Raw genomic sequence first — 27,164 nt, forward strand, 5'->3', positions numbered from 1 at the left:
TCAGTTATTCACTGCCCATCATCTCTCCTCTTACCATAAAAGGGATTGCTTGTCCAAAGGCATTCTTTGTGTTCATTTCACACTAGGATAAGTACACTGGTGTAATGGTGTACCCGTGCATCCAAGGACACATATTGAGACCAACATCAACTGCAGGTCATCAATTTGGTGAAAAATGCACTCAGGTCTGCTGGAAGTTTGGACATCCAGTGTAAGGATCTGTCCGTACGTGGATGTTGCTGACTGGCACATTTCAAAGTGCAGGGATGCCTGCCTAGTAATGCACTGAAACTCAGTGCAGCCACTACAAAGGTTCTGTGGGGAAAGACCACACTCTCGGACTTTGCAGCCACTGAACACTGTGAGGCTGGGTTTTGCCTAACAGACTCAAATACTTCCTGGGTACATGAAACATGAGCCACATTCACCCAATGTAAATACAATGTACAGAGGGTTCCGGTTAATTGGGACACATCGGGACCAATAAGCGGTTGCTAGAAAGCCAAAGTTTCATGGAAATTGTTAAAAAAGTACATAAAAAAGGACAAACTACTGTTTAACTGAGTAACAATTATGTATTTAATTGAAATATGGAACAAATTAGAACACTATCGATACTATTACAATACTGTAGAACTCTGTATTAACTTCCAATAGTTATCGATGGAGGAATTCATCCAGTGTATCCTGCCATATTCTTTCGACTGACTGTAAATGAACAAAATTAGCACAGACACCTAGTACAGATAAGGACCTGCTTTCATACAATGCTTTTGATGATTGCATCCTCTGACTCTTCATTGTAATATTCTAGATGATCATTGATACCTTCAAATTCTTTGTAGTTCTTGTTGAAGTATTGTAATAACTTCATTTTCACTCCCGACCAGCTCTGGCATTTCCAAGCATGAATGCTTGAAACTGCAGTAAGCAAAACGGTTCAGAAATGTCTTACTGCTTATTACTTGCCAACTATCAGTGACAAAAAAACACACACAAATAACACCATTTAAAAACTGTTTGCTCGAAGCGTGATGCAGTGTCTAATGACCACAATGAAGTGCACACATCTGACACTAGTTAGAAACTGTTCAGCAACAGTCTTCTGGCTCAATTAAGCGACATAGTGTCCCAAATAAACAAAGGGAATCCTGGCTATTTTCTCAATTAGATTTTGTTCTTTAAGATTTGTCCCAAATAAGCAGCTGCCCTGATTAACTGATGTTCCAATTAACTGGAATCCACTGCATTTATTTGATATCACAACAAATGCAAGGAAAGACCCATAATGATTGCACTGCACACCCTGTGTTGTGAACTACCTGCTGAGAGACAGACTGAATCTAGGTGCAGTCCGGGGGGGTTGGGGAAGAATGACAGTAACTCCCCCACCCTCCAGACAATAGAAATGGTGTTAAAACTCCCTGCTTAAATGTTGCATGTCAATGATAATTGATCTCATGCTAAGTAATTGAAATGTGATGTGGTGAAAATATTGTCATTTTACACATTTGAATTTTTTATGAATAAAGGTTATCTTTACAAACTCCATACATTGTGAGAAAAATTATATTAAACACAACATCATCACTTCCTAGGAGTCACACGAGAAGTCAAAATATTCTTCAAGGTTGTAGTAACTTCACAATTTTGATTAGGATTATCTATATCTGTACCAATTTTCGCTTGGTAGCCACCTTATAGCTATTTTTGTGCAGTAACTATTGTAAAACTAAGAAATATCACCAACTAAATTGTACAGATTTATACAGGGCATCCTATAGATAATGCTGTGTACCAATGATACAGGGTGGGAATGTAAACTTAATGGCAGATTCATCATTCAAACGGACTGCTCTGTTATAAATGACTGAGAGAGACATCGAGATTCCAGTTTTGAGGTACCCAGTTAAACAAAGTATTTAAGTATGCAGATGCCTTATTTTTTTTGTTATTCACTCCATTTTCAAGATCTGGATTACTGTCCTAACAGAGTCAAGAGTTCCTCAATGTGAAACAAATCATCTGACATTGTTATTCTGTTATACATAAGGGATGGAAGATTTGATGAGAAAAGTATTGGTTTATAGAATTCACGCCAGATAATCATTTTAAGATTAAAGCTAAGAATCATCCGCTCAAGGCTGTAGCAACACCAGCTTTCCCTACATTCCAGGGAACTACACATACCAATCAATGCAGAGAGGTCCTTGCTGGATTTGTACAGTGGCTTTATCTGCATCTGCCAGCAGAAAATAAACATTTGAATCAATTTCTATTTTCATTCTATAAGAATTTTGATAGATTTCCTTTTTACCCACTCCCAATGGATTACCAGTTTCACTGAAGTCAGTGTTCTGCAGCCAACACCAAGAGGTCTTGGCCTAAAATATTGACTGTTTATTTACCTCCATAGACGCTACTTAATCTGCTGAGTTTCTCCAGCATTTTGTTTTTTTCCCCAAGATTTCCAGCATCTGCAGAATCTCTTGTATCTGAACACTAAATTCACCATGCTGATTTTGACACTCGGATACATTACCAATCCTAATTTCTCTCAGATTGCATCAGTAGGTCTTTACAAGATTTCAGAGATATACCATAAGATATAGGAACAGAATTAGGCCATTTGGTTACTGAAGGGAACAAAGAACCATATACTGTATTGCCAATTGTCACTTGCTAGGGAGGGGGCAATAAATGGATGTTAGCCTGGAGCAGAGCCAATAAAATGGAGATTTGAATTGGTAAGGAATGAGTATAAAAGTGGACACTTTGATTGTGCTGTCAGAGGTAACTCTCTCTAGAGACCCACCATCGCAAGGAAGAACCCCCATACCAGGGGCTTGGCAAAGAAAAGGTCAATCATCTGGCCAATGGAGATCCCCTTTTCCAGTATATAAATTGGACAAGTTGCCTGAGTGAGTATTGGTACAGAGGGAACAGTGGAATTCATGTTCTAAATTGTTGACCTGGAATCAACATAACCACGTTGTTGTTTATGCAGAGACAATAAAGTGTGAGGTTCGATTAAATACAAGTTACGTCATGGATGTCCTAACCTAGCTACGTTGATGAAAAGTCAATAACTTGGCCTCCACAGCTGCCTGTGGCAATGACTACTGTCTGGCCAAAGAAATTCTTCATTTCTGTTCTAAAAGGGAACCCCTCTTTTCTGAGGCTGTGTCCTCTGGTCTTAGACTCTCTCACCATAGGAAACATCCTCTCCACATCCACTCTATCAAGGCCTTTCACCATTTGATAAGTTTCAATTAGGTCATCTCTTATTCTTCTGAATTCTAACGAATACAGGCCCAGAGCCATCAAATACACTTCATATGGCAAGTTGTCAAATCCTGGAATTATTTTTGTAACTCTCAGAATGGAAACAGGCCATTCAGCCCAATATGTCCTTGCCAATCAAGTTGCTTTTCTGAGCCAGTCTCAGTTGCCTATATTTGACTCATGACCCTCTACAACAGGGGTTCCTAACCTGGGGTCCATAGACCCCTCAGTTAATGTCAGGGGTCCATGACATAAAATAAATGTTGGGAATGGCTGCTCTAAACCTTTCCCATCCACATACCTGTTCAGTGTGTAATGGGATATATCAATGTAGATTGACTGAATGAATTAAATAGCCCTAACATCACTCGGTGTGTTTCAAATCTAGTTAAAGATACTTCAAAAGAACTGAATCTATGTCAAAAATTCTTAAACTAAAGCAATATTATATTGCATTTCAACTCGCCTCTCTCTTACGATGAGTACGGTAGCAGTTGAAAAGAGTGGATGATCTATCATTCCAGGCTGCTCTTTATTGTCACCCAGGAATTGTGAGCCAGATCATATTAGGCAGGAGGAGCTACAGACTGGGTGCACCTGCCTAGACTTTGCCTGTTTTGCTCTAGGTGCCGATAAACAGAATCAGAATCAGGGTTTTAGATCACTGACATATGTTGTGAAGTTCGTTGTTTTCTGGCAGCAGTACAGTGCGATACATAAAATATACTTATAAATGACAAGAAATCCAGTGCCTTGGAAAAGGATTCAACCCCCACAACTATTTTCACATTTTACTGCTTCATTTTCTAAATTTAAAATATACTGGTGGGATTTTCTTGAGTTAATCTACAAAACATCATGCAGCATGTCAAATCAAAAGAAAAATTCTCCAAAGCCTGTCAACAATTCATTAAAAATTAAAAACCAAAATTCTGAGGCTGAAAAGGTATTTATCCTCTTTGTAATTACTATAGAACCATAGAGCACTACAGCACAGAAAACAGGCCATTCGGCCCTTCTAGTCTGGGCCGGAATATTATTCCGCTAGTCTCATTGACCTGCATCCAGTCCATAACCCTCCAGACCTCTCTCATCCATGCATCTAGAGTGAGCATGCATTTACCACGTCAGGTGGCAGCTTGTTCCACACTCCCACCACTCTCTGAGTGAAGTTCCCCCTAATGTTCCCCCTAAACCTTTCCCCTTTCACCCTAAAACCATATCCTCTTGTATTTATCTCTCCTAATCTAAGTGGAAAGAGCCTATTCCCATTTACTCTGTCTATAACCCTCATAATTTTGTAAACCTCTATCAAATCTCCCCTCATACTTCTACGCTCCAAGGAATAAAGTCTTAACCTGTTCAACCTTTCCCTATAACTCAACTCCTGAAGACCCGGCAACATCCTAGTAAATCTTCTCAGTACTCTTTCAATCTTATTGACATCCTTCCTATAGTTAGGTGACCAGAACTGTACACAATACTCCAAATTTGGCCTCACCAATGTCTTAAACAACCTCCCTATAACATCCCAACTCCTATAATCAATACTTTGATTTATGAATGCCAGGATGCCAAAAGCCTTCTTTACAACCCTGTCTACCTGTGACACCACTTTCAGGGAATTATGTATCTGAACTCCCAGATCTCTTCGTTCCTCCGCACTCCTCAGTGCCCTACCATTTACTGTGTATGTCCTACCTTGATTTGTCCTTCCAAAATACAACACTTCATACTTGTCTGCATTAAATTCCATCTGCCATTTTCTGGCCCATTTTTCCAGTTGGTCCAGATCCCTCTGCAAGCATCGAAAACCTTTCTTGCTGTCCACAACCCCTCCAATCTTAGTGTCATCAGCAAACTTGCTGATCCAATTTACATTATTATCTAGATAATTGATATAGACAACAAACAACAATGGTCCCAGCACAGATCCCTGAGGCACACCACTAGTCACAGGCCTCCAGTCTGAGAAGCAATTATCCACTACCACTCTCTGTCTTCTCCCACACAGCCAATTTCGAATCCAGTTTACAACCTCTCCATGGATACCCAGTGTCTGAACCTTCTGAACTAACTTCCCATGCGGGACCTTGTCAAAGGCCTTACTAAGGTCCATGTAGACAACATCTACAGCCTTTTCTTCGTCTACTTTCTTGGTAACCTCCTCAAAAAACTCTACAAGATTTGTTAAACACAATCTACCACACACAAAGCCATGCTGACTATCCTTAATCAGCCATTGGCTGTCCAAATACTTGTATATCCGATCTCTCAGAACACCTTCCAATAACTTATCTACCACTGATGTCAGGCTCACCGGCCTGTAATTACCTGGTTTATTTTTGGAGCCTTTTTTAAACAAAGGAACAACATGAGCTACCCTCCAATCCTCCGGCACAATACCCGTGGCTAAGGACATTTTAAATATTTCGGCCAGGGCCCCTGCAATTTCTACACTAGTCTCTCTCAAGGTCCGAGGAAATATCATGTCAGGCCTGGGGGATTTATCTACCTTTATTCGCTGTAAGGCAGCAAGCACCTCTTCCTCTTTAATCTCTATATGTTCCATGACACTACTGCTTGTTTCCCCTCCTCCCATATATGCTATGCCAGTCTCCTGAGTAAATACTGATGCAAAAAAATTGTTTAAGATCTCCCCCATCTCGTGAGGCTCCACACATAGATGACCACTTTGATCTTCTAAGGGACCTATTTTGTCCTTTAATATCCTTTTACTCTTAATATACTTGTAGAAACCCTTTGATTTTACCTTCACATTATCTAACATTTATCAGGTGCATTACTGTATATTGCCTTACCAACTTACCCAACTTGTTGATGTAGAAAATTGGAAGATCACTTGTTTTATATGCATGCGTAAGAATAAACACCCCGTCTTTATATGGTCCAACAGTAAGGTAGAATTTCAACAGACCAAACCAAAATGAAGCCAAAAGAGCATTCAAGACAAGTCAGAGAAATGATCATCCAGAAGCACAAATCTAGGGATGGGTACAAGACCATCTCAAAGGCACTAAACATACCTCAGAGCTCAATGCAGTCCATCAGGAAAAAGTAGAAAAAATATGAAACCACAGCCACACTGCCTAGGTCAGGCTGCCCCTCTAAACGTAGTCACCGGAGAAGAATGGCACTTGTAAGAGAAGCTACTGTGACACCAAGTTTCTCTGAGTAAGATGCAGAAGTCAGTGGCTGTAACTGGAGGTAATGTTCATGGCTCCACAATCTCTAAGGCCTTGCACAAAAAGGGTATTTGTAGAAGAGTGGCAAGGAAGAAGCACTGGCTAAAACAAAAGCATATCCTTGCCTGTAAAAACTTTGCAAAACATCACCTAGAAGATATGGAAGAAGGTCTTGTGGTCAGATCAGACTAAAGTGGACTTTTTGGCCTCAATACTAAGTGGTATGTGTAGCGTAAATCTAATACTGCACATCAGCCAGGTAACACCATCTCTTCTGTAAAGTATGGTGGAGGGAGCATCGTGCTATGGGGATGATTTCTGGCAGTAGGGACTGGATGGGAAGATGAATGCTGCTAAATACTGAGAGATCCTGGATGAAAGCCTGTTAGCCTCTTCGTAACAGTAAGGCCACAGTCAGTCCATGTCGGCAGCAGCGTCTCTTGTCCCATTACGCTGAGCACTGACGCTCCCCAAGGCTGATTGCTCAGCTGGTTGGCGTTCACACCGCTGACGCACGACTGTGTCGCAGGATCCAGCTCAAACCGTGTCATCAAGTTTGCGGATGACACAACAATGGCTGGCCTCATCAACAACGATGATGAGATGGAGTATAGAGAGGAAGTGGAGTGGCTGGTGGATTAGTGCGAGAAAACAACCTGAGCCTGAACATGGGGAAGACCGTGGAAATCATTGTGGACTTCAGGAAGGTTCAGACAAGCCAACCCCCTCGCGAATACACGGCTCCTCTGTAGATATCTTGGGAGTTCACATCACAGACACCTCACCTGCTCCCTTAATATCACCTCCCTGAACAAGGCGGCGCAGCAGCACCTCCACTTCCTGAGAAGATTGAAGCAAGGATTCCATCACCACCCACCTCAACCATTGAGAGCATCCTGACAAGCTGCATCTTCATCTGATATGGGAGCAGTCCAGCTTCGGACCTGAAGGCCCTACAATGAACTGTGAGAACAGTTGAGAGGATCATAGGTGTCTCCTGACCATCCATCGGGGACATTTATCAGGAGCGCTGTGTACGTAGGGCCCTTAGTATTATTAAAGATCCCACCCATCCATCCAGCATCCTCTTTAACTTTCTGTCATCAGGCAGGAGACTACGATGCATTAAAACAAGAACGGTCAGGATGAGAAATATTTTCTTCCTCCAAGCCATTAGGCTTCTGAAATCCTGGCCACATCGTATTCAAAGTGTCACTGGTTAACCTTACAATATTTAATATTAATGCACCTTAATTTGTTATTTATGTATGATCCATCTGTAAATTTTATCCTCACCTTCATAATTTATCGTGTGTTGTTACGTGTACCCTGGATCAAAGAAGAACTCAACCTCTTGACCATGTCTGCATGCTTTTATGCATTGAGTTGCTGACACGATTGGCTGAATAACATTAAAGAGGTGTACAGATGTACCTAATAAAGTGACCACATGGGGTATGACTTAACATGTTCCTGATTTGACCACAGAGAAGTAGTGGTTTGGTGGCTTAGTAGGATTATGTGATGCAGAGACACAGGATTAAAAGTTACATTTATACATCATCTTTTACAATCCCGTATAAATGCAATGATCCCAAAAGTCTCAAATGTAATCCTCCGCCTTCCCCCACCTCCTTTTTCTGGTTTCTTCCCCCTTCCTCTCCCAACCTGATGAAGAGGCTTCACCTGAAACATCGACTATTTATTCCTCTCTACAGATGCTGCCTGACGTGCTGAGCTCCTCCAGCACTTTGTGTGGGTTCCTCGAGATTCTGAGTACCTGCAGAATCTCATGTGCTCATGACCAGTGAGGTGTTTTTGCTGCGTCAACTCTATTGTAATGTAGGAAGCATAAAAGGCAACTTTTGCACAATGAACTCTGAGAAACACCAGTACTACAATGGCCCCAGATTCTGTATTTTGTTTCGGATGAGAGTTTTCAAAGCACTTGGCTTAATACGGGGAAGCGATATGGAAAATGGGTAACAATAAGGGAAGTAGCTGAATCTGAATTTAAATAGAGGTGAGGGGAGATAGGGGGATAAGAACTGGATGAAAGAAACAGGGTGTCAACAGAGAAAAGTTAGCATCAATGACGCAGGCAGCATGAGGAATATCACAGTGGTACACTCAAATGGAGGAAGAGGGTGGTGGATAGGAAGCGTGGACAAGAAATGCCTGCTTAGTTCTTGCAAAAGGGAAAAAAATGGCTGGCTTAAGGAACTCGGCAAGTCAAGTTTTCAAGCAAATCATCACGTTTCGACCTCATCCTTAATAATTGACTCCAACATCTTTCCAACCACTGAAGCCAGACCAACAGGCTCATAGTTTCCTTTCTTCTGCCCCTCTCCCTTCTTGAAGAATGGAGTGACATTTGCAGTTCTCCTTACATGTATCTAAGCTCCAGGCCTATCTACATAATCTCTCCTCATATGACAACTGATTATCCCAGGAACCAAGCTTTGCTGCAGTTCCTCCCTCACAAATACACTATCCCTTAGGTAGAGAGACCAGGCTTATTAACAATATCCAGGAGTGGTCTCGCTAAGGCTCTATATAATTGGACTTAAAGTCACCTACTCTTGTATCTAAATCTTTGTGCAATAATGTTCATATGACCATAATTTTAATCTTCAACATTTAGATTACATATCATTTTTACCTTTCAAGCAAAAACAATTTTGTAAGATTTGTCTGGCAATTGCCAAAGTCTGTTAACTATGTTTTCTCTCCTTTATATCTGCTCAGCTAGGACATTAGAGGTGCCAGGCAGGATAGTTGAATGCTTCTCTTGCAGGCTGTGGGAAGGCAGGGAGACCTCCAGTGACCCCGACGACTATAACTACGAGGAGTGCATCCAGCTGCAGCTTCTAACAATCCGCATTATGGAGCTGGAGCTGGAGCTGGATAAACTCCCAATCATTTGGGAAGCTGAAGGGGTGATAGATAGGACACAGGTAATTAAACCCAAGATACAGGACCCAGGAAACTGGGTGACAGTCAGGAAGGGGAAAGAGGTTAAGGAGCCAGTGCAGAGTACCCCTATGCCCATCCCCTCTCATCAACAGGACACTTTGGACACTGTGGGGGTGGGGGGGGGGGGAGGGGACGAGTTGGCCTAACAAAGGAAAGTCACAGTCTCTGGCACTGAGTCTGGCTCTGTGACTCAGAAGGGAAGGTGGTAGAAGAGGTACGCTGTGGTGACGGGGGATTCGTTAGTCAGGGGAATGGACAGGAGTTATTGTGGGTGAGAACAAGATTCTCGGATGGTATGTTGCCTCCTGGGTGCCAGGGTCCGGAATATCTTGGATCCAGTCTTCAGCATTCTTAAGTGGGAGGGTGAACACCCGGAAGCCATGGTCCATGCAGGTACCAATGACATGGGTAGGATGAGTGACGAGGTTCTGCATAGGGAATTCATGGAGTTAGGTGCTAAGTTAAAGGGCAGGACCTCCAGGGTTTTGATCTTAGGATTGCTACCCGTGCCATGTGCTAGTGAGGACAGAACTAGGAAGCTTATACAGTTTAATACGTGGTTAAGGTGTTGGTGTAGGAGAGAGGGCGTAAAATTTTTGGATCATTGGTCTCTTTTCCAGGGAAGGTGGGACCTGTACAGAAGGAACAGTTTGCACCTGAACTGGAGGGTGACTAATATCCTAGCAGGAAGGTTTGTTAATGCCGCAAGATGGGGTTCAAACTAGCGTGGCAGGGGAATGGGAACCAGAGCGCCAGAACAGTTAGTCAAGAGGTTGTGGAGGCAGATGTTGGCAAGACTCAGGCAAAGTTATGAATCAAAATATTGAGCATGGTGTGACCAGTGTCCTGAGCTGCCTATATTTAAATAATGCAAGCATAGGAAAGGCAGATGATAGTGCTGAAGATGAAGTGGCTGGTTTACAGAGTTAATGTGTAGAGAGGAGAGGCTATTTGAAAGGGCGACATTGTAGTCAACAGGACATAAAAGGTGGACAGAATCAAAAAAGGGTGAAGACAAGACTGAAGGTGTTATATCTGAATGTGCACAGTATACGGAGTAAGGTAAATGAACTTGCAATACAGTTGCAGATTGGCAGGTGTGATGTTGTAGGCATTACGAAACACATCTAAAAGAAGATTATTGCTGGGAGCTTAATGTCCAAGGATACACACTGTATTGAAAGGACAGGCAGGAAGGCAGTGTGAGTGGCATTCCTCAATTAGTATTAAGTGAAATCAAATCATGAGAAAAGAATGTCACAGTGTCAGAAAGTGTTGAATCATTATGGATAGACCTAAGGAACTGCAAGAGTAAAAAGACCCAGATGGGAGTTGTATACAGACCCTCAAACAGTAGTAAGGATGTGCTTTAGAAATTATGATGGGAGACAGAAAATTCACACCAAAAGGACAAGGTTACAATAGCCAAGGGAGATTTCAATATGGAGGTAGATTGGGAAAATCAGGTTGGTGCAGGATTCCAGAAAGGGGTATTTCTAGAGTGCCCATGAGATAGCTTTGTAGAGCAGCTCATGGTTGAGAGCCCACTAGGGGATCAGCTATCCTGGATTGGGTGTTCTGCAATGAACCAGAACTGATTAGAGAGCTTAAAGGTAAAAGAACCCTTAGAGGAAAGTGATCATAATATAATTGAATCCACCCTGAAATCTGAGAAGGAGAAGCTAAAGTCAGATGTATCAGTATTAAAGTGGGAATTACAGAGGCATGAGAGAGGAATTGGCCAGAACCGATTGGAAAAGAACACAGGCAGAGATGATGGCAGAGCAGCAATGGCTGGAATTTCTGGAGGCAATTCAGAAGGCACGGGATATAGGCATCCCAAAGAGGAAGAAGTATTCTAAAGGCAAGATGACACAACCGTGGCTAACAAGAGAAGTCAAAGCCAACATAAAAGCCAAAAAGATGATATATAATACTGCAAACATTAGTGGGAAGTCAGAGGATTGGGAAGCTTTGAAAAACCAACAGAAGGCAACTAAAAAATCATTAAGATGGAATACAAAAGTAAGCTAGTCAATAATATTAAAGAGGATACCAAAAGTTTCTTTAGATACATAAAGTATAAAATATAGGCAAGAGCGGATATCGGACCACTGGAAAGCGATGCTAGAGAGGTACTAATGGAGGGAGAAGGAAATGGCGGATGAAATAAATAAGTATTTTGCATCAGTCTTCACTGTGGAAGACACTGTCAGTATGGTGGAAGTTCCAGGTATCAGGAGTCATGATGTGTGTGTGAAGTTACCATAACTAGAGAGAAGGCTCTTGGGAACCTGAAAGGTCTGAAGGTAGATAAGTCACCTGGATCAGATGGTGTACACCTCAGGGATTCGTTGCCAAAGGCAGCAGTGGATGCTGAGTCTTTTTGTATATTTAAGGCAGATAGATTGTTGATTTGTCGGGGCATGAAGGAGAATGGCAGAGCAGGCTTGATGGGCAAAATGGCCTAATTCTGCTCTTATATCTTATGGTCTTATAGTTTTCACATGCAAACCCACCCTGGCACCATCAGCTTTTCAGGGACTGTGTCAGCTTATTCATTGCATTGGTCAGTTTCAATAGTTTTCAAAGTCAGCATATACGTATAATGCACCATTGGACAATGCGCATACCAGACTTATTTTTGGATTTGTTCACAATTGGGTTAAACTTTGCAAACAGATACTGCTGAAGCAGCTTTTGCCAACTTTATTTAGACTCAGCGATCAGAATTTCTGACCTTGCCTTTCTCAAGAAGAGTTGAAGGGTACTGTATCTTGTATGAAAACTGGCAATAGAGTATTAAACACGGAGTGAACATCACCACTTACACCAAGATTGAGCACTGATACCAAAATATAAATAAATGCAGGTATAATATTCAGTGTTCTTGCACAATGTAAATGCAGATTGTCCACAATCATATTATGTTTTGGAAATTTTTACAGACACTGAATTTGGAGTTATAGAGCATTACAGCACAGAATCTGGTCTCAGCCTATTAAACTGTGCCAGATTGGTCTCATCTACATGTACCAGGACCATAGCCCTCCATACCTCCCTCATCCATGTACCTATCCAAACTTCTCTTAAATTTCACGATTGAAACCACATCAACCACCTTTACTGGCAGCTAATTCAACTCACATCACCTTCTGAGTAAAGCAGCTCCTAGCCAGATTCCCTTAATTATTTCACCTTTCACCCTTAACCTACGACCTCTAGTTCTTCTTTCACTCAACCGGAGGGGGAAAAAATCTGCAAGCAATCACTCTAGATATACCGCTCATGATTTTGGACACCTCCGTATGATCTGCCCTCATTCTTCAGCGAATAAAGTCGTAACCTATTCAACCATTCCCCGTGACTTTTTTTTTCTTTTCTTCGTGCCTTGTGGCGCATCAGGCAGCATTTTTGCCATTTCCGTAGCACTTGACTGTTTTTTTTTTACAAGGCCGAGTTGCTAGCTCGATGCTCAACCCAGCATGCGTGGAAAGCGTGCAAGGCGTCAGGCAGATTCAAACTCAGGACCATTCGCCTCGAAGCCCAGTGCTGACACCACTACACCACCAGCTAGCTTTAACTCAGTTCCTTCAGTTCTGGCAAATTCTTTATTCAATAAAGGTTGCTTAATATGTGAATTTTCAGACATTATTGGTCAAACTGCTGTGGCCTTGAAACAGTCAAATTGAGCACATCACAGGAACTAGCCCCCTGCTCCATGAAGCAGCCATCAAAATCAAAGACACTACGCATCCCAGACCTTCTCCCTTCTCTCATCGCTTAAAAGATACAAAAACCTGAAAGCATTTATTGCCAGCTCAAGGACAATTTCTATCCCACTCTTATCGGACTCTTGAATGGATATCTTGTATGATAAGATGAACACTCAATCTCACTATCTACCTCATTATAATCTTGCACTTTGTCTGTAACCTCTGCACTTTATTCTGCATTGTTATTGTTTTACTTTATCCTAGCTCAATGCACTGTGTAATGTTTTGATCTGTATAAACATTATGTAAGACAAGCCTTTCACATTATCTTGGTACATGTGATAATACTAAGCCAATACCAATACAGACATCCAAAAGTACAGTTTGTGGAGCAGGAATACTTGGTCAAGCATATTAATTTATTTCAGTGCACATTCTGAAATTACTTTTAATCATTATAAATACCGTACATTAATTATATATCATTTCTAGTCAAATAAGAAGTCTGGCATTTATAGAGTAGATGAGGAGATTAAATCGCATGAGCGGATATGATGGTGCATTGCTGCCATCTCTGGCAAGAGAATGTAATTACAATATAACAATTTCTACAAGAAACAATCACAAAGAAATCTCATGTTAATATACCAGCAGTCAGTGGCTACTTTATTGGGTACAGTACAACTCTACACCAGCTCGTTAATGCAAATATATAATCTGCCAATCATGTGGCAGTGACTCAATGCACAAACCTATGCAGACACAGTCAAGAAGCTTAGTTGTTGTTCACACCAAACATCAGAATAGGGAAGAAATGTGAACTAAGTGGCTCTGACCAGGCAATGATTGCTGGTGACAGACAGGGTTGTTTGAGTATCTCAGAAACTGATGGTTTATTATATTAGTATTTAGAGGTACAGTACAGTGCAAAAATTAGACACCTGAGATTTTTTAAAAATACAAATTTGGTTTTAGATGTTTAATTTTTTTCGTCTTTTGCATTAGTGTGTCAGTAGAAAACAGTGGGGGCGGCGGGCGGTGCCAAGGCGGCCAGCAAGAACAAACTGGAGGAGAGGCTGTACTCGGCGCTGTCGCAAGATCGAAGAAGATGTTGGTGCATAGCCGCCAACCCCAGATTCGGGACGGAACCCACTGACTGACTGACTGAGAAAACAGCACATTTTAGACTTCCAAACATTCAATTGCCAAAAAATTAAATGTTAGAGAAATTCTTGTATTTCATTAAAGATAGTAACATATTAATAGACCACGATTCAAATCAGACCTCTTTCATCTCAGATGGTTGAAGTTTGGTATGGGTCCCAAAATTCTAAGGACTTTCTACAGGGGCACAATTGAGACCATCCTGACTGGCTGCAACACTGCTTGGTATGGGAGCTGTACATCCCTCAATCGCAGGACTCTGCAAAAAGGGGTGCGGCCTGCCCAGCACATCTGTAATTGTGAACTTCCCATTATTCAGCACATTTACAGAGATAGGTGTGTAAAAAGGGCCCGAAGGATCATTAGGAACCCAAGTCACCCCAACCACAAACTGTTCCAGCTGCTACCATCCGGGAAACGGTAAAGCAGCATAAAGGCCAGGGCCAACAGACAGCTCCTTCCACCAGGCCATCAGACTAATTCACGCTGATACTTTATACTTTATTGTCGCCAAACAATTGATACTAGAACCTACAATCATCACAGCGATATTTGATTCTGCGCTTCCCGCTCCCTGGATTACAAATCGACAGTAAATATTAAAAATTTAAATTATAAATCATAAATAGAAAATAGAAAAAGGGAAAGTAAGGTAGTGCAAAAAAAAAACCGAGAGGCAGGTCCGGATATTTGGAGGGTACAGCCCAGATCCGGGTCAGGATCCGTTCAGCAGTCTTATCACAGTTGGAAAGAAGCTGTTCCCAAATCTGGCCATACGAGCCTTCAAGCTCCTGAGCCTTCTTCCGGAGGGAAGAGAGACGAAAAGTGTGTTGGCTGGGTGGGTCGTGTCTTTGATTATCCTGGCAGCACTGCTCCAACAGCATGCGGTGTAAAGTGAGTCCCAGGACAGAAGATTGGTCTGTGTGATATGCTGCGCCGTGTTCACAATCTTCTGCAGCTTCTTTCGGTCTTGGACAGGACAACTTTCATACCAGGTTGTGATACACCCTAGAAGAATGCTTTCTACAGTGCATCTATAAAAATTAGTGAGGGTTTTAGGGGACAGGCCAAATTTCTTTAGTTTTCTCAGGAAGTAGAGGTGCTGGTGGGCCTTCTTGGCAGTGGACGCTGCTTGCTTGGACCAAGTCAGGTCATTTGTGATATTGACCCCAAGGAACTTAAAGCTTTTGACCTGCTCCACTTGCGCACCACCGATGTAAATTGGGTCATGCAGTCTGCACAATTACAACACAATTGTACAATTGTATTTCTATGTTATATTGACTGTCCTATTGTATATACTATTTATTACAAATCAATATTAATTGCACATTTAGATGGAAATGTAACGTAAAGATTTTTACTCCTCATGTATGATGTAAGCTATAAAGTTAATTCAATTCACATAAAAATTTTATTACTTAGTAGGTATATAGCCCAGTGCTTGATTAAACAAAGATCACAAACAGGTGCTAATGATCAATGACATAATGAGTTGAATGAACTAAACTGATTAACTGATAGAGAAATAGGTGTAGAAGGAATCAAACTGTGTGAAGGACAACCACACTGTGGCAGATGTGATAGTTTAACCTTCAAAATCATCCACCATGGCAAGAGTGAGCATAGCAACAAGACACAAGATGGTCATTCTGCATTAGCAGGGTTTCTCCCAAGTAGAAATTTTGTGGCAGACAAGAGTTTCAAGATATACTGTCCAAGCATTTCTGAAAAAGCACTAAGAAATGAGCAAGATTGAGGACTAGAAACACATGGTCAGCCACGGAAGCTGAGTGCAGCAGTGAAGAGATACATCAAACTGACGTCCCTTCTAAATCAGAAGAAGTCCATCACTGCTATCAGCTCTGAATTCACAGAAACCACTGGAACCAAAGTACACCTATCTACAGTCCAGAGAAGTCTTGTCAGAAGTGGTCTTCATGGAAGAGTTGCTGCCAAAAATCCATTCCTCTGAAGTGGAAACAAAGCCAAGAGTCTCACCTACACACAGGAACACAAGGACTGGGGTGCTGAACAATGGCAGCAAATGCTCTGGACTGCCAAGTCAAAATTCGAAATTTTTGGCTCAAACAGGAGGCAGTTTCTAGAAGAGCACTATATGAAGCACAGAGGAGGTTCCCAGCATGTTTGGGGCTGCACTTTCGCAAATGGAGTTGGTGATCTGGGCAGAATTAATGGAATCCTCAATGCTAAGAAATACAAGCAGATTCTCATCCATCATGCAATAGTTTCAGGGAGACATCTGATTGGTCCCAACTTCATTATGCAACAGGACAATGACACCAAACAACTGGCCAAGGTCATAAAGAACTACCGTCATTGAAAAGAAGAACAAGGTGGTTGCAAGAGATGGAATGGCCTCCAAAGAGCCCGATTTCAACATCACTGAGGCTGTCTTGGATTATCTGGAGAGACAGAACCAAGTGTGACAGCCAAGGTCTGCAGAAGAACTGTGGAGAGTCCTCAAAGATGCGTGGAATAACTTGCCAGCCAATTTTCTTATAAAATTGTGTGACAGTGCACCTAAGAGAATTCATGCAGTTTTAAAGACAAAGGATGTTCACACCAAATATTGATGTGATTTAGTTTTTTTTTTACCATTTTCTAATCTTGAAATATAAAAAAAACACTATAGAAACTTTTCATTTCACTATTTTTGAAAGCATCTTCACGAAAATGAAAACAACAGGAATTCTGCAGATGCTGGAAATTCAAGCAACACACATCAAAGTTGCTGGTGAACGCAGCAGGCCAGGCAGCATCTCTAGGAAGAGGTACAGTCGACGTTTCAGGCCGAGACCCTTCGTCAGGACTCACGAAAATGAATTTTTTTTCCCCACACAGGTCTAAGACTTTTGCATAGTACAATACGGAACAGGCTTTCCCGGCCCAATGAGCCGCGCCACCCAGTAATCCACCTATTCAGCACTAATCACAGAACAATTTTCAATAACCAATTAATCTACTAATCAGTATATCTTTGAAGTGTGAGAGGAAATTGGAACACTCAGAGCAAAGTCATGCGCTCAAGGTGAGAAAGTACAGATGGCGCTGGAATTGTCTCCAAACTCCAGAACTCCCCGAGCTGTAACAGACTCCCCGCTACACTACTCCACGTGCAGGGGGTACCTAATAAAGTGGCCATTGAGTGTAGCAATCTCATGGTTATATGCACAGTGAAAAGCAGAAATACATTCAGGGAAGCCATAAAGACATATGGGAAAGATGGAAACTAGGCTCTATTAGACAGGATGAAAAGACAAGGGGCAGGGGGAAGCTCACGTGGCATAAAATTGGCTGCAAAGTCGATAGATACAGGTAATGTAAAAGCTGGTAAGGCACCATGTAATTTCTTTCTTGCATTTCTTATGAATTTATGGGGTTATTAACTAGAAGGATAGAACAAAGCTACCAACAATGAGTCCCACAGATTCATGGAATGGAATGCATTACAACGGCAACTTCCAGAGAATATGAAAAGACATAAGATTTTAAATACAAGAGGCTCTACAGATGCTGGAAATCTCGAGTATAAGGTATGGCTCTATTTCTTTCAGAGCAATGATCCTTCCCTTAGCACTACGTATTGATCTGTTGTCTGTGCATGTGCATTGTTTTCGCTCTCTCATTGCAATGTGATTACACCAGTTAAAACCATCTCCTGCTTGTGTTTTTATTTAATCAATATGTACTTGTGCACAGACACAACAAATTGACGAGTACGAACCTGAACGTCAGAAAATACCACGAACTGCACCGACAATTACGGCACGATTATGGGACAAAACACTGAGAGGTAAACAGCACAAGAAGGCCATCAGGGACACTAACAAACGCGTGAGGACAGTGCATAGTAACAGTGAAAGAAGCGCTGAATTTAAAGTGAAAATAATGTGGTGAAGGCTTCAATTAGAGAAGGACAAATTTGATAGTGCTAATGAAGGCTGGGAGTAGTATATTGAGAGGATGGAACTGTATTGTAACACGAACGATGTGGAGGAGAAGAAGAAAGCCCCTATGCTTTTTAGCTTTAATGGGCCAAGGAATGTACAGTCTCTTACTCAACTTAGTAACCCCTGCAAAACCAGCAAGCAAGATGGTTGAGGAAATTGTTACAATTTTACAAAGTCTCTTGAGCCCTAAACCAGCTGTGAGATTTAGAGTTTAGAAAAGGAGCCAGTCAAAAGATCAAAGCCTTTCCGAATACTTTGCAAAACTGCGCAAACTTTCCCAATACTGTGACTTTCGAGATGGACTTTCTGATGCATTAAGGGACAGGCTTGTTTGTGGCATGCATAGTCAAAGCACTGAAAAGAGGCTACTGGCAGATAGAGACTTAACCTTAGAACAGGCATTGACCATTACCGTATCAGTAGAGACTGAAGCAAAGGATGCAGCAGAACTACAGGAAAGGCTAGAATGTGAAATGCACAAAATGTGTCTGAATGCTGCAAAAAGCCAAAGATGCTATTTATGTGGCTAATCCTCTCATGATGCAAACAACTGATAGTTCAAAGAAACAGTCTGCAGAAAGTGTCACAGACAAGGTCACACAGAATGTGCAAGCCAAACAAAAAGCACAACTGAGTGAAAACCCTCAAACACAAAACTAAGCAAATGCGTAAAGTTATTGAATGTAAAATAGAATCAGACAACAAAGTCTGACAAAGGTGAACCGTCATGCCTTGATCTGCATAGGTTAGCAGAAGCAGATCACAAAATCATTTTGGTCACAATAGATGTGTCTGGTGGAAAACTGAAAATGGAGCTGGATACAGGGTCAACTTTGTCCATAATTCCAGAGGCCGACTACAACAGACTGTTTTCTAAGATACCACTAGAAAAGGCCTCAGAGATGATAAAGAACTACACAGGTGAAAAAGTGTCTCCCAAAGGCAAACTGAAAGTAAATGTGACTTATGGAGGCCAAACACAGCAGTTGGAGGTTTATGTATTAAAAAGTGGAGGGCCAACACTTTTTGGATGTGAATGGTTGAGAAAAGTTCAACTAAACGGGCACTCATTCAAAGCTCTCAGTTTGGCATCAACAGGCAACTGCAAGCCCAACCGGTAGCAACTAACCAGAGGCTGTCACAGCTGCTTAATGCTAATCAGAAGTTGTTTGAGAAGGGAATAGATAAACAGATCGAAAACTAGGCCAAAAGCTACTTGGATGTCAAAAAGTTCAAAATGTGCTCCTACAGGTACGGTTATACCCATGGGAGTGGCTGTCCTCACCATGGTGAAGAGTTCATATTGACTTTGCTAGGCCACTCATGGACTCCATGATTCTGGATGTTCCTTCAAAGTGGCTGGAGGTCACACCAACAAGGACAACCACCTCAGCAAAGACTGCCTCCACTCTGAGGATTATCTTCACCAGAAACGGCTCACCAGAACAAGCTGTGAGTAACAACAGACCACAATACACATCAGAAGAATTCTGACTGTTCATGAAGGAAAATGGCATCAGATATTTCAAGTCAGCTCCTCACCACCCAGCAACAAATGGGTTAACTGAAAGGTTTATCGAAACCTCCAAGAAGTCCATTAATGTGATGGACAAGGAGGACATTTCCTCTACAGCACAAGGTAAACAACTTCCTTTTTGTGTATCAAAACTCTGTTCATGCAATGACAAATCAAACACCTGCAGTGACGTTCATGAGCAGTAATCTGAGATCTCACACAGACCTCCTGAAACCAGACCTCCAGAGGGAAGTGCAGAATAAACAGTTCAGCCAGTTGCCAAGTGAAACAGCAAGGAGCTTTGAGATCGGACAGGAAGTCCTGAAGCGTGATTACCAAGAAGACAAGTGGACACCCAGTAGGACAGCAACAGGAACTGGACCACTGATATACACAGTGGATGTTGGAGATTAGACATGGAGACGTCATGTGGACCAGATGCTGGATGCTCAAGCGAAGAACACACCTGAGGCGACTGCATCTAACACGACGGGCACATTACAGTCACCAGACATACCTCTCAGTGATGATGTCACTGACAGCAACGTGACACTGGAAAACGAGAACATTGTCTTAGACAAGACACCTACAAAATCTGACGCCATTCCACAGGTTCAGAGGCGCTATCCTGAAAGAAACAGAGTACCACCCAAAGGACTGAATCTTTAGAACTGTGAAGGTACTTGTGGACTGTTATTGTGAAAGCATATTTATTTGGAATATGGGTTTATGAAAGGGAAATTGAATGTTTTGTACATATACAGTTCTATATTGTATTAATCTAAAGGGGGAGGAAGTGTAACATATGGATCTATTTCTTTTAGAGCAATAACCGCCCCCAGCTTAGCACTATGTATTGATCTGTTGTCTACGCATGCGCATTGTTCTCTCTCTCTCGCTGCAATGTTAATACACCAGTTAAAGCCATCTACTGAGTGTGTGCTTTTATTTAATCAATATGTAAGCTGTGCAGAGACATAACATTGAGCAAGGGACACAAAATGCGGGAGAAACTCAGGTCAGGCAGCATCTATGGATGGAAATATACAGTCGATGCATCGTGCTGACACCCTTCTTCAGGACTGGAAAGTGACAGAAGCCAGAATAAGTTAGTGGGGATAATAGGAGAAGGAGTACAAGCTGGAAGATGATAGGTGAGTGTGAGGGGATGGTTAGTAGGTGGGTGGGGGAGGGGGATGAAGTAAGAAGCGGTGGAAGAGTAACCAGAATGGAGAATGGAAAGAGCGAAGGAGGGAGGTGTGGGGTTTTTGATTACAGGAGGTTAGAAAAATCAATGTTCACGCCATCAGGTTGCAGGCTACACAGACAGAATAAGAGGAGTTGCTCCTCCAACCTGAGTTGGCTTTATTGTGGAGGTGTAGGACAGGTGTAACACTCGTCTCCCTTACAGGGGCACTTGCCAAGAGGGAGATCAATAGGGAGGGCATGTGTTTGGAAATACAAAGTGTAAAAGGGCATTCTCATAAACATACTGTGTACGTGATGTAACTTGCACAGAGGTTGTTTTGACACTGACTCAAAGCTTGTCTTCAATAATAAGTAAAATGCAGACATTCCTTAATGAAGACATCTACCCTGTGCTTTCCCCTTAAACATTCAAACAAGCAACATCTCCTGCCCTCAATTCATGCAGAGGTTCTTCTGTTCCCCAATGTTTTAATTGTTTGAGGTGCTTAACCCCAGGATGACCTCCCTAAACTCAGAATCAAGAAATTGTGGAAATTCGAGTAATAAATTCCGATATAGAAGGGAAGCGAGAATGGCCTGCAGAGTTCATGCAGAGGGGCTGACAGAGGTAGTGAAGGTTTAATTTGAAATGATGCAGATGAGGTTTTTGGAACTTGCACAAGAGAAAGGTTTTAGTCAGGCAATTCAGAACATTCTTAATTCTTTGAACAAAATACCCACTGCATTATACTGCCTATTCATGCACATTATTCTGGCCATAAACATTCCAGAAGGCCATTAAGGTGGGAAAAGAACTATTTTCAACCTAGTATACCCCATGCAGGGAAAGCTACAGACAACTGACGATAAATAAACACAAAAGGTGATCGGAGGGAAGTAAAGGGGGATGTGAAGGGTAGTTTTTTTTTAATACACAGAGAGAGGTGGGTGTGTGGAACACACTGCCAGGAGTGGTGGCGGAGGCAGATACATTAGGGGCATTTAAGAGACTCTTAGATAGGCACATGGATAATAGGGAAAAAAAGGGTTAGGTTCATCTTGGAGCAGGTTAAAACGTTGGCACAACATTGTGGGTCAAATGGCCTGTACTGTTCTATGTTCTAATCCAAAATTTACACTTACATTCATTTTGCTTCAAGAATGACACAGTGACTTTCAAAATGCTTGCATGCACAACTGATCACTGCCATCTGTTTGTGGGATGTGCTTGTCACAGACTAAGGCAAATGCAGACATAAATTTTAATGATACATTGCATGGAATGTAATTACATACATTTATACTGCAAAAGACAAAAAGGCCATATCAAAACTAAAACATCATAAGGACTTGCGAGCAAAGAGTATTGCTACGGAAGTTCTAAAATCTCAATAGTTCTTATTTTATTAAGAGCTTCAGTCATGAAACCACAACCTCGGCCACATTCAAGAAATGACACAATTGGCAAGGGATTCTGCTGTCTGTCATGGGAAAAGTCATCACCAGGGTCACCCTCATCTGGCTCCCACCACTACACTTGGCCTTTATCAACCTCTCTAAAGCCTTTGATTCCATTGATCAAACAGGAATATGGAAGGCTCACCCCAAATTCAACTGCCTAGAGGAATTTTCCCTCAAATCCTGCAATATGTGTTCCTGGCCAAAAGGGTCTATAATAGAACCAATCACTGTGTAGACCAGTGAAAAACAAAGCTCCAGCCAGTACTTGCAGGTTTCCTTGCACCACAATCTCCCCAGTGTCACATCTCCAACCAACTTCCAGGAGGAGTGGAGCTAATCTGAAAGGAAATGGTTCAGCTATACTTGAAAACTAAAGTCATTCTAACTTTAGGGGCTTAATTACAGTATGGAGACAATACTTGTATTTGTACACAGTATGAGGCCTAATTCCAAACCATCATCAACTCATCCACTGAAGCATGATAAGACCTGCCTTACACTGAATATTCACAACAGGACACCCCTCTACCAACCTGCTTCAGTTACACCACAGTGCCTTCTGACAACAAAGATTTACAGTCACACCTGGGAATAGGAGCCAGTTCTCTTCTTTCAGAATTCACTGCTCAGCAGAGGCAGACAGTGAAGAGGATATGCACCTTTGATCGTTTGAGGAAAAGGGCATCTGAGCATCAGGACCTTACATTTGGCACAAGAATTATGCTCAACCAGGCAGCAGTGATCCCTGCCCTCCCAAATGCTTCTGGGACTTGAAGCAATTGAAGACCCAGCAGGGCATTGGCAAGATACTTTATTTAGAAATGCAGCACTGTAACTGGTCTCTCAGGCCCAACGATCCTACACTAATTACATTTATGTGACCAATTAACCTTCTAATCCATATATCTTTGGAAAGTGGGAGGAAAATGGAGCACTTGGAGACAAGCCGCACGTCACAGGCAGAACGTACAAACTCCTTACAGACAATGGTGGATTTGAACCGAGGTCACTGGTGCAGTAATAGCGTTATGCTAACCTCTGTGCTACACCATCTCCATATTCACTGGAAGGATAACTGAACTAATAACAATGTCCTCCCTCAGATCAACATCTCCACCATTCAGACTTGTTACACTTAGTCAGCTCCACACGATAGGGCAAACCGTTCAAATTCCCAAGGAGCTTTGGCACAGAAAGAGATTACTTGGCAAAGAGAGGATACAGTTCAAGGACAGGCTGAAAGGCTCCAGGAAGAAATGCCAGATCCCCACTGCCCACTCCTATTCCAAGTGGAGGGGCATTTGGCATGGCATTGTGAAGCTGGAGTACATTCATCAGAAGCACACAGAGGTCCTGAATAAATAGTGAAGGGACTGTACTGTCTCATCGATTACCCACCCAACTTGTCTGTCGGGGACTTCCAGTCCCACCCGCACAGAAGTCTGCAGTTCCCACACTGCCCTCACCAGTCCGAAAAGATCATTGCAACTGTTAACTCAAATGCTTATTACAGAAAGTATTAAGTTATATTAGGACAGAAGCTAACATGTACAATTCAGCACCAAAACAATTTATATTTCCAAGTTACAGAAAAGTGTCAAGTTAAGATAAACCCTTCCCAATGAACTAGTAATTGTACAAAACATAACAGCAAATTAAGGGTTCAGGAGTCTGACTCTTCCAAAGTAACTGCTCCCTCTCCTGGCTTAATTGGTGAAAGGTACCAAATAAATGGTGGGCATTATTGTGACTAAATTCTAAATGTGAAAGTGTATTAGTTTAAATTAGAATACCTTTATTTGTCCTTAAGACACAGGCGCTGAAATAGGCCATTTGGCCCATCTAGTCTGCTCTGCATGTCACGTACGCACATCTAAACATAGTCAAATTCATCATTTTGCATCAATGACCAACACAAGCTGAATATCTGCTAGCAGCAGCCCACAAGTGTCACCATGCTTCAGATGCTAACCCAGCATCCCCACAATTTACTAACCCTTACTAATCGGTGCTTTCTGGAACTCTTTTAAGTGACTAAACAAGGCCACTGTGGGAACTGCAGACACTTCTGCAAATGGGCCAGGTGGTCGGCAACTGGGAAGTTTATGAGGTGGTGTGCTCCTCCCAGTGAACTGCCTTGAGTTTCCCAACACCATCTGGTGCCTTGCCAGGGAGAGATGAGCAGCCATGTGGCTTGAAACTGTCATCCAACTGATGGGGTGCAATGGGTGAATTTCATCCTCAATGTCTCAATTACCAAGCGGTGAGTCCCAAGAATAGGAAATGGTCCACGCTTGCCATGGTGCATTTGTGGATGTAGCTGTATGCTGTACTAGGGTCTTACCCCATTTATCTGACTGTTAAACATCAGCTTACATGAAAACTGGAACAAAGCAGAGAATGGTACGCATAGCTGCTGAAGCACTGGATCTTACTCCCTGACCTTGAACATACAAGGTCAAACACCTCAAAAGTTTAAGGAGGGGATATTTCATTGAAATGTATCAAAGTTTAAAGACCTAGACAGAGTAGATATGGAGAGGATGTTTCCCATAGTGGGAGAGTCTAGGATGGGAAGGCACAATCTCACAGTACAAGGATATCCCTTTTGAACAGAGATAAAGAGGAATTTCTTTAGCCAGAGGGTGCTGATTCTATGGAATTCATCATCACAGACGGCTGTGGAGGCCACGTCATTGGTACGTTTAAAGCAGAATTTGATAGGTTCGTGATTAGTAAGAGTGTCAAAGGCTATGGGGGGGGGGGGGGGAGGCAGGAGAATGGGGTTGAGAGGAATAATTAATTGGCCCTGATGGAATGGCAGAGCAGAGTCAATGGCCTAATTCTGCTCCTATGTCTTATGGTCTTAAAGAGAATTGACATAAATAATCATCTAAATGAAGACAGTACCGACTTTTATTCTGTCTTTAGTTTCAATACTCTTTAAAAAGCTTTTATAACATTATCACCAGGAAAAATAGAATAGGGTTGTGGAAGCACCGATTTAACAGACAGATAGAATAATGATCTTAGTGCTAGCCCAGCTTAATTAACTGTTGTCAAATTTGTTTCTTCATACTATTAGTCCTAGTACTTTCCATGACTAGGTCATTAGTACATTCCAAAAATATTCCTTCCTTATTCAAAACAAAAGCCAGGAAAAGAAAATGTTGAAAGAACCATAATTAAAATGAACCTGTAAAATCTTTCAAGCAAATTGGTGCTGATGACAAGTTCTTTTAAAAGAACCTAAACAACTTGTTTGGCAGGGCATAGTTATCTACACACATACACATAGAGTACTGCCTCCCACAGGAAGGTTCCACTGCGATTAAATAATATTAGCAAGAATGTCGATTAAATTACAACCTTCTACCATATGTCATCCAACTATTGTTTTTAATTTTCTATTTTCTATTGAATATTTCTCTTTAAAGAGACAGTATCTGCATTATTGGCAAACTTGTTAGAGTCAGAGTACAGAAACAGGCCCCTTGGCCCATCTAGTCCATACCAACCTGATTTTCTGCCTTGTCCCATCTATCCACTCTTGCACCATAGCCTTCTAATCTATATATCTATCCGAACTTCTAAATGCTGCAATTGAACCCACATCCATCATCTTTGCTGGCAGCTCTTTTTATACTCCCACCATCCTCTGAATGAATTTCCCCTTCAGGTTCCCCTTAAATATTTCATCTTTCACCCTAAACCCATGTCCTCTTAGTTCTAGTCTCTCTCAGCCTGATGGAAAAAAAAGCCAGCATCTATTTATCCCATCCATATCCCTCACAATTTTGTATACTTCTGTAAGATCTCCTCTCATTTTCCTATCACTCCAGTGAATAAAGTCCCAAGCTATTCAACCTTTCCCTAGAACTCAGGTCCTCAAATCCTGGCAACATCCCTGTAAATTAATTACTATGGATCTGTGAGATGCTTTGGCATTCTTGCCAAACCAGAAGAGTGGATGGTTCTTGTAACATCTTCAACTCAGAAAAGAATTGATTAGTGAGACAGTACACTAATGTACTTACACATCGACTTTAACATTGTTGCATTGCAGCAAACCAACCATACACAACTTGGCTGTACAAACAGAATCATAGGACAAACACAAAGACACAGTTAAGAGCACATCAGTGCAAAGAGACACTGCAGACCCCAATGTCTCACTCTTCTTTTATTCTTTCATAAGTATAGATCAGACAAAATCATTTTTAATTGTTACATTATTGAAAAACCATAATTGTGGGTTTGAACCTTTTCCTTGACCTCTTTACAGGTTTTGATAGTGAATTCACTTTTGGCGGCTTGGTTCTAGATTTGAAATTGGACTCATCAGCCTTGTTTCCATTCTGAGCCTCACCTCCCAAGCTCTGCATTGAATCCAACTCCGGCACAGCATCATGCATGAACAGCTCAAAATCCAGATTTGGTTCATATCCACCAGGGATCACTTAAGCTACATGAACCTTTTACGATTTTGTCACCAATTTCAACCATATATCTCTTGGTTCCATAAAACCATGTCATGTTTACCCCTGCCCCCCCCCCACTGTGACAACTCAAATTCCTTGGGAGTAGAGTAGCAAGCAATCATTTTGCTGAAAACTTCTGCCCATCTGCTCAATGTCACTATGACTCAACAGGTTCCATTCAACTCAATCCACTCTGT

General features: G+C 41.8%; 1 protein-coding gene across 2 annotated transcripts in view; it reads right to left on the bottom strand.

Annotated features, from left to right (window-relative positions):
* Positions 1 to 27,164, bottom strand: part of LOC140204292 (transmembrane protein 164) — a 149,425-nt gene that overhangs the window by 30,781 nt on the left and 91,480 nt on the right. The gene's annotated exons all lie outside the window — the stretch shown is intronic.

Source organism: Mobula birostris, chromosome 10 (genome assembly GCF_030028105.1).
Source record: "Mobula birostris isolate sMobBir1 chromosome 10, sMobBir1.hap1, whole genome shotgun sequence".
Taxonomy (NCBI): Eukaryota; Metazoa; Chordata; class Chondrichthyes; order Myliobatiformes; family Myliobatidae; genus Mobula; species Mobula birostris.